Source organism: Pinus tabuliformis, chromosome 6 (assembly GCF_031772625.1).
Source record: "Pinus tabuliformis cultivar Carrire ecotype Pingquan chromosome 6, CPIR1, whole genome shotgun sequence".
NCBI lineage: Eukaryota > Viridiplantae > Streptophyta > Pinopsida > Pinales > Pinaceae > Pinus > Pinus tabuliformis.
The window spans coordinates 306731365-306741452 of NC_142292.1; positions in this window are offsets into that span (position 1 = coordinate 306731365).

Genomic DNA, 10088 nt, shown 5'->3' on the forward strand with positions numbered 1-10088 from the left:
TCAACATCATTATAATAACAGATAAATAAAGAAGCATCACATATACCCTCATACCATCACATCATGAAACATCATTAATATGATAACCATCTCAATACTTATCAAATATAGAACAACAATGCACTTTAAGCATTATTATCATGAACTGATTTCATTTAATTATATAAACAATGAATACTAACTATGAATTAAGATTATTCAACATCCCTCTAAGACCTATGTTATCTCATGAATACTATTATTGTCATGTTTTCATCAAGATACCAATTGCTTTCCAATATTCATTTTCACTTCTTTCAACTAGGAAGTTGACAATTCATTAAGTACATCATGAGTTTCATCAGCTTTGAAATTTAATCTCTCATCATATTTTCTTCCTTCCTCAATATATTACTAGCCTTACAACATTCCTTAAATTATTAATATTGGATTTTACATCAATTTATACCTTTGCCTTACTGTCTCATTATATTCATCCTTATTTAATCGTTTGAAGCCCAAAGCCACTATCATCCACAAAAAGGGTTCATATGCTTGGTGTGCTTGGTAACTCCTTGTTGTGGGGAAAAATGCCTATGCAGGACGATCCTATCCACCTAAGGTGTGACAGTGCCTTAGCAACAAACAGAAACAGCTATTCTAGTATTCTTCCTTTATGAATTAAGAATGAAGAGAGATGGATGAACTAACCGGTGTCTTCTGTTTGTCCCTCGATCCGGTTTCTCTTCTCTTTGAGAGTTCCCAGCTACTTGCCTTCTCGCTCGCCCAGCTTCAACAGGTTCCTGTAAGATCACAAGAAGGGAACACTACACAAAGACATAGATTCATATTCATAACTAGTTCAGGATTAGAAATAAACTAAACATACTAATGCAATCATACATCAAAGATACATCAGTATATAGGAGAAACCAAGATGGCTTTATTGATGAATAACAAGGTTCAGGAGGAGATACAACCAAGAGAGTTCCAATCCAGCATCTACCTCCCAGCGAATGAAATCCTTTCTTCACCTCCCTTCAAAGCATTAAGCACCCAATGATTCCAATCTCAAACCAACAACAATTCTTTGCAATAACAAAATTCCAGCCTCTTGGATCTCATGGAGGAGAGATCCATATATAGATGTTTGGAGAGAGGATGAGTCAGCTTGAGATCTGACTAGTGTCCTCTCCCTCTGTTAGTTCTTGCTTCCACTTGGAGACTAAGAGCCTCTTACTCATCACTTAGTCTAACTCATCAAGGCAAGTGTCATGGAGGAAGATTCTAGAAGCTTCCACAGTCTTTACACCTCGCACAAAAGACCCTGCCATTTGTCATTTCCCGCTCAGCGCACCCTGGTAGTGCTTCCACCTGTGTTGCAACGCAACTAGCCAGTGTAGCCTCTGCATTTCAACGCAAGCAACTAGTGGAGCCTCTGAATTGATCCTGAATTGACTTGTTTTTGAGCAGTTTCTGGTGGAGAACTTCTGTGAATTGCTGTGGTTTGTTAGCCTTGTTCTTCTAGGGGTAGGAACAACATGTTTAGGGACTTTGGATCCCTTGGATTATGGGCATTTCATGCTTATAGCTGTAAGGCACAAAAATGTCTATAACAATTTCCCCCTAAAGTATGAGGCCGTTTATCGAGTGAAATGCTTTATTAGGAGGATCCGAAGTTCTTTCAATGCTGGGAGGCGACCTGTAATACGATACAATACAATACATTATTTTCATACTTTTTTCACGATCTAGCTGAGGCGGGCATTCCCATGCTCAGCTTTATAAATTCATTTTCATGTACATATAACAGACAATCGTCTGATGATAGACTAATGATTCTGATAGAGCCATCATCCTTTTGGTAGGATGATTATCTGTGTTGTAAAGCTGTACATTTCTATGTCTTTATTTTCTGAATATATATCGCAGCCCGGATGGATGAAACTAGATCCGGGATCTTCAATCTCGTCCGATCTTCATTCTAAGTACAAGTCGATCCATGTGAGAATTGTTCTGAAGTCGAACATGGAAAGACATCGCTTGATTACCAGTCAATGATGTAAATTGTTAACAAGCGCGAGAGGAATCACTGATAATGAAGATGACCCTCAAGGTACTGCAGTACAATTCACGTGGTGTGAATAGAGGACTTGGCATCGAACACCACGCAAAATCTTTCGGTCGAAGGTCATTGATGTGTACCTGTCGCCGGAAGTGAGAAACTTGCCATTGAGGCATGCAAGCTTCAAAGTACTGAAGGGGGTGTTCCTAGATCAACTTCTTGGATAATGAGCTGATGTCGACAAGAAGTGATCCGTCAAAGGAGGGCCTTAATGAATCCCACATCAATGACACGGAACGGAGCTAATGATTTTGATGGAGGTGAAAACGATCTGATGACATATGATTCAGGGTGGCGGTCATGAAAGAGTATAATGTATGGTAGTGGATGGGACACAGGTGACTTCTCTGAACGACTTCTCTTGAACATATGGCGACACTTATGCGATGGATCGGTAGCATTACCCCAAATATGGATGGTATGGCGAGACCATGGCGAGGTGACCGGTGAATGAAACAACCCAACCCGATTGTGGTACGGAGGAAAAGTGTCATGTTCAAGAGCGACTTGCTACCATCAAAGTTTTCTTGAGTTTCTCCCAATTTTTCTCCAGTCATTGCTGACCAGTACCTCTTTATTTTTGTCAAGCTTGAGGAGGATAACATATGCTTGTTCTATAATTTGCCCTTCGGGCAAACCCATCGCTATGTTTTAATGAGCCTAGCGATAGTGAAACTCGTTCTTGTCTAAAGACAAGTTTGTCGCTATTTAATGCTTTTAACGAGTCTAACGACAAAGATAACTCGGTCCTTTTCATTTTTAGAGAGTCTAAAAAGGTACATAAAGTCAACTCCGAAAGTCCTTTTTCGTCATCTAATCCCTTAAGTCCGAAAAAGCATAAAACAATATAGAAGGGATGAGTTTTCGATAGTTTTAACGAGCCGAACAAAACAAGCGCTCGATCTTTTTGTGCAATAATCCCTCAGGTCCAAAAAGATTAAAATCTAGAGGAGGGATATCACTTCCGGTCGCTTTAACGAGCTGGAAGGCCAAAACTCGGCAATCTTTTCATATTTTACGAGTCAAATGAAAAGAGCTTAAAGAAGACTCGTCTTTTGAGGAACAAATGATAAAATGGGTTAGCAACTGATTCCAGGTACAGGTTGGAATTTTCCAATCACGACAGTGTCACAAGGATGGCTAGTGAAATCACTCTTCGCAGCTGTTCCTCAAAATGGGTAAACAATCATATGGAGGTGAACGATCGGCCAATGGAAAAGTGGAGGTGACGGTGCAAACACGACCAAGGCTTTAATGGCTGATGATATTACATTCACGGTGGTTATTTACTGGAATAGTTCATTTTTTAACGAGCTTAAACGCGGGCGGAAACATTTGCTCGATCTTATGTTTATTTTTTAACGAGCATGAACTATGCACTAAAACTGCTCGGACTTATGTTTATTTTTTAACGAGCATGAACTATGTGCTAAAAATTCTCGATTTTCCAGTCATATGATAAGAATGTCTCACGTAAGATTCCATTTTTTATGGAGCTTGCGCCTCACAAAGCTATGCTCCTGGAATCCTTTCTTTATGCAAGTTCGGAAACGACTAATCCTACGAGTTTAAAGGGTTAGAGGTCCTAAAAATTTTAAAAATAAATAGCCACCCCTTGCTTGCACTCCAAAAGGTTTGCATGCCCCCAGGTATAAAACAGAGTTTCAAGGTTACCTCTACTTCACTTCCGCCAAAACATTTGTTTTACCGAGAGAGGCCTACCTCTTTCAGGTTACCCAAAGATTGTCCTGTTAATCTTTCAAACAAAACACTTCTTCGGCGATGTCCACCGAGATGAACAAAGGTGAGTGACTATGTTCTGTCAAACACATAACTTTGACAAAAGAATCTTATTCTAGAACAACCCCTGTCTCAATCACGGACGGGGTACGGACTAGTCATATTCTCCCGCGGAAACCTACTCTATACCCAAAGTTTTCCTGCCAAAGCAGACCAGGACGCATGCCCCCTGGGTTCCAGTCATATCCCTCTGAATTACTCGCGCTCATCGGGAGGACGGACCATGGGTTGAGACATTTCTTGCGTGAAGAGACCATTTAGGGATGGTATATGACTATTTGCGATGCGTGATCCGGGAAATGAAAGTTGGTCCACGAGCTTGACCACTCTTCCTTTGTGTGGAAAACACATTACTCTAAAGAGTGAGGAGACGATGGTTCCCATGCAATATATATAGTCTCGTCCAAGGAGTAGGTTATAATCCAAGGGTCCTTGAACGACCATCACGTTCATTTGAACGGTCTTCCCTCTCAATGTTATGGGCACATTGGGGAGGATCCCTAAAGGTCGACTGGTTCTTTTATCAAAGCCTGTCAGATTTCTCATTTCAGGCAAAAGCGTTGGCAAACCAAGCGCTTTCCAAGCAGTGGAGGAAAGGATACTCACAGATGCCCCTTCATCAATGATGGTGCCAGCCATGACCATTCTGTATATTTGGACGATAATTCTGAATGGTATGCTTGCTGGCAAACGGGGTCTGCCTAGTTGGTTCCAGTCGAAGGAGACAACTAGGTTGCTTGGTGGTGGGACCGAGTAAACGGCCGGGTATCGCTCTGACGAACTTCCTTCCTGCGATAAAGGAATGGGGGGAGTGCCCCCGTGTTCGTCGGAGTCTGTGTTGATGAAGAGAATTTGGACGGTGTCGTCTTTATTCTCTTCTGTGATGGTATCATTCGAAGATCGAACCTCTGAAGGCAAGACCGGGTCAGCTGCCACCTCGACCTTTTGACTTTCGTCAGGTATGGATTCGGACAGCTTATCCTCAATGATAGGTGCTTCGGCTGACCACCTGAGCGGGCTAGCCGGGTTCTCAACTGGTGAAGGACTTGGCAGGAGCTTTTGATATCCAGGAGGAAGTCACGCTGGTAAAACCGGGCGATCTTCCAAAACTCTTTTAGCCTCATCTAAGAAGGGACAACGGTGGATGGCATGGTCGCCTTCACACAGTTTGCAGGGAAATCTAGCTCTCCCTCTCTGTCCTGTGGCTTCATTTTCACTAGTTGACGGTGTGCTGTCAACATGGCTATCAGAGGTTGACGCCACCGAATTGTGCAAACGGGGTGACCAGTCCCTTAGTATCCGAGGGATGCAGGGACAATCTCTGTGGAAGTGGTCTCCCTTGCATATGACACATGGCGATTTAGGCCTAGTCAGTGTTGTGTGTGGATTTTTGTCAGACGACACTTGTTTGCCCCCAGTCGCTTTTGGCTCCTTCTTCTTCTTCTCTTTCTTCTTCTTTTCCTTCTTCTCCTTAGGAACTTGGTTTTTTGTTTTACCAGTTCCGTCAAGCGAAGAAGAAGGAGGAGAGGAAGAATTAGATGAAGTAGAAGGCTGGTGGGTAACTCTGGTCTGGTCTGACTGTTGATTCGACTGTTCAGGAATAGTGGTGTTTTGAACGACATTGGTTGAGAAGAGCCAGACCGGCAAGCCAATTGTCAGTCCTGGAAGTGACAATGTGGCCATATAGGGCGCACCAACATCTCCCCAAGAGGAGAAGGGACTAGGATTTCCACCAAGGGGAATTCCTTGGATGGTGTGCTCCATTTTCTCAACCTAAAGATCAACGCAGGAAAAAGGGGTGATTGTTCCGTTTAAAATAAATTTTAACGACGCTTTAGACACAACTTGCTTTTTCAATTTTAAAGAGTCGAGAAAAAGCTAAAGATGACTCTAGTCTCCTTCGATGTTTTAACGAGCCCGAAGTGACAAATGCTCGGATGGACTTTTTCTGTTATAGAGTCTGAAAAAGGCCAAAAGGAACTGCTCTGGAGTTCTAGGTAGAGGGTGTGCCAAACTTTTCGCAAAACCGCAAAATACTTTTTAAGGTACGGGTGGTCAATCTTCCTGAATGCTGTGTTCAGTGCATTGCGATCAGTAGGGTGGCCGACACGGCTTCCTAAGGATAAAGGTTTTATGCCTATAGGGGTCTCCCAATATATACTCGACGGTACGTGGGAGCACAATCCGTATTGGCGCTATCGTCCCTCAGGAGGAATCACCCACCATCAGCGAGATCGACAGTCACCAGGCTTTACGACGCCAGAACACGTCTCTAGCCTAGACCTCTATGTTGTGCGTTAAGTTACAAAGAGTTGTTAAGTTCATTCAATTTATTTTAGGTTGATCTTTCTTAGAAGTTTGCCTTTTGAGGTTCACCACAAGATGTAGATACAACTCCTAAATGCAATCTAAAAGATGATAAGCAAATTTTATCTCTTTTTCAACAATGAAAATCCTAGCTACAAAGAGAAAAGAAAGACACCATCTTTTCTCAAAGAGCAATCAACACACTCTAAATGCACTTTTCCTAAATCAAGCATGCAAACTATCAAGATGCAAATGCACAATGCAGGTGTTTGTTTTCTGCTCTCTTAATATTGATGCCTAAAAAGAAAGCTTTTTGTACAACTTTGAATTTGCTTTTAAATGACAAATACAAACAAGTTTACTTTTTCGAAATCAGAAAGGGTAGAAGAGAACACAACACTTTACAACTTTTGAAATGAACACTTGTTTTGACACTTAAAAGAGACAAACTCAAACCAAAAGCAAAAGTAAACGTATAATCAACTGTCAATCGGCCAATGAACTCTCTCCTAAGATCAAAATCAACAGATCTGAATCAAGGGCTACAGGTCGACTATTTCACTCTTGCAAAGGAAAACTGTAAATGACACCACAAACACATAAAAACACTCACAGTCTTTTTGTACAAAAGGAGGCGGAATTAAAGCAGAGAAAAGGAGTTTCAGATAGGTATACTGACTGATAACAGGCTGCAAAAAACAGAGATAAAACAGAGCTAAAAGAAACAGAGAACCACAGCTACACAAGGCAAAGACTGATCAACGCACTCCCAACACAGAGGTTTTGACATTCAGCACAGGTAGCCTTCACGGGACCTGCGTTGAAATGCAGAACCTCTTCACAGAGTCTGCGCTGAAGTAGAAATGAGAGTTGTTTCTGGGTTCTGGGTTACGGTTTGCAGTTAAATCAACAGTTTTTGGCCGGATCAAAGCTATCAATTAGGTACAATCAAAGGGATGATTTGAAGGAGGGCTAAGATCTATCACAAAGGATCATCAAATCATTTGTGAGTCCATTGTTCAGATCATAGATAAATCCAGTGATTGGATCAAAGCAGCAACTGTCTACTTTGCATCTGAAAATAGCAGATGCAGTTCGATTGTTGCTCTTGAGTCTATGAAACAAACAATGATAGAGACACAAATAAAATGACTAAACAGATCTCCCCAGCGGAGTCGCCAATTTGTTGTGGGGAAAAATGCCTATGCAGGACGATCCTATCCACCTAAGGTGTGACAGTGCCTTAGCAACAAACATAAACAACTATTCTAGTATTCTTCCTTTATGAATTAAGAATGAAGAGAGATGGATGAACTAACCGGAGTCTTCCGTTTGTCCCTCGATCCGGTTTCTCTTCTCTTTGAGAGTTCCCAGCTACTTGCCTTCTCGCTCGCCCAGCTTCAACAGGTTCCTGTAAGATCACAAGAAGGGAACACTACACAAAGACATAGATTCATATTCATAACTAGTTCAGGATTAGAAATAAACTAAACATACTAATGCAATCATACATCAAAGATACATCAGTATATAGGAGAAACCAAGATGGCTTTATTGATGAATAACAAGGTTCAGGAGGAGATACAACCAAGAGAGTTCCAATCCAGCATCTACCTCCCAGCGAATGAAATCCTTTCTTCACCTCCCTTCAAAGCATTAAGCACCCAATGATTCCAATCTCAAACCAACAACAATTCTTTGCAATAACAAAATTCCAGCATCCTGGATCTCATGGAGGAGAGATCCATATATAGATGTTTGGAGAGAGGATGAGTCAGCTTGAGATCTGACTAGTGTCCTCTCCCTCTGTCAGTTCTTGCTTCCACTTGGAGACTAAGAGCCTCTTACTCATCACTTAGTCGAACTCATCAAGGCAAGTGTCATGGAGGAAGATTTTGGAAGCTTCCACAGTCTTTACACCTCGCACAAAGGACCATACCATTTGTCATTTCCCGCTTAGCGCACCCTGGTAGTGCTTCCACCTGCGTTTCAACGCAACTAGCCAGTGTAGCCTCTGCATTTCAACGCAGGCAGCTAGTGGAGCCTCTGAATTGATCCTGAATTGACTTGTTTTTGAGCAGTTTCTGGTGGAGAACTTCTATGAATTGCTGTGGTTTGTTAGCCTTGTTCTTCTAGGGGTAGGAACAACATGTTTAGGGACTTTGGATCCCTTGGATTATGGACATTTCATGCTTATAGCTGTAAGGCACAAAAATGTCTATAACACTCCTTCCATTTCCCATGGTAAAAACTTGATAAATTTTTTTGCAAAAGCCTCAGTATCATGAATCCAGTACATCCTCTATTAATTGATTTTCTCTTCTCTTATCAATTTATGTGTAGTCCCTCTCAAGGTTTCACTATATAATTCTTTTTCCTAGGCTTCATGTTTTGTGTTTAATATTAGTCTACATAGTCTATATCATTTTCCAACAATTAATCATCATTTTCGTCCTAGTTTATCTCTTGAAATTCTCATCAATTACAAGTATTCTCAACTTCCAATTTAGACACTCCTAAATCTTCCAATTTTGCATCTACTTGCAAAGTTATCCAATTCTCATCATACAAATATTCATTCAGTTATTACTTCACTAGAAAGGATGACCTTCACGCTCCAACCCTTTTCAAAAATTATGATGCCTAAAGGCTTCCAAAATCACAAGGATTACTACTGATGCAATAAGCTGCAATAAAGGATAGAAACCTTCATTACAGAAAAACCTTCAGGTTGACATTTTTTAGATGCGGTCTAAAATCGAGCAAAATGTGTAGTCTGGTGCAAATCTATATCTCTGTAAATCTAAAACATAAAGTGACGCTTTTACAATAATATTTTATGTGTACAGTTAAATCAGGGGAATTGCAGCTAGACTTCGATGCTGGAATTAAATGAGATAATCCTCACTCGCCAATAGTCACCTCATGCAAGTAATAAATATCAAGAAATAATCAAAATTCTCTACATTAAAATGCCCATAGGCCCTAAGTGTTTGAGCCTTGCTCTGATACCATATGTAACAGTCCAAAAATAAATATCTAATTTAACATTAAATTTAAATGAGAGTGGCACTTACCTAGCCCAATAAACATGTAATTAATAAAACTAAATTCCACTATAAATAGTGCTTACCTGTAGTAGAAGTAGGCTTACCGCAACAAGGTTTTGGGGACGACTCTCCACCCAACCGTAGGCTCAATTGTGCAAAGATTTGCTAAAACTGGCCCCCCCCGAGCCCTCAATCAATGTACTACCGCCAGTGACTCCTAAGTCTTAGAACACCATTCTCCCAAGAGAATGAAAGACAGAATCTCGGAAAGATGGAATACAGGAATTCCTCTCATCTTCCTCACCATCTATTAAATAGAACAACATTGGAAGGGAAACCACATGCACACACTCCATGTGTCTACATGCAGCTTTCTTTTGATTTTTTTGCTTTCTTGTTTTATTTCTTTACTTTTCTTTTGATTTTTAGCTTTCTTGTTTTATTTCCTTCTTTTTGATAGTTTTCTTGTTTCATTTCTATTTATTCTTATTTAGAGTTTTAGTATGGTTATTACTATTTTTATTTTTATTATTTTTATTTATTTTCTTGTATATATTTTTAATATCATTTATTATTTAACATTTATGATTTATTATCTTTATTATTTTTATTATTTATTATTAAGTGATTTATTTATTATTATTAATTATTATTTTTGCATTATTTATTTTATTATTATTTATTATTTATTATTAAGGGGAGGGATATTACATTTCCAATATAGAGCTAGACTCTCACGTAATCATATTTCGGAAATCACAACTGAAGAAGGGCAGATCTGCAAAGGGTTTGCACAAATAAAAGAGGCAGCAGAAAGTCACTTCAAA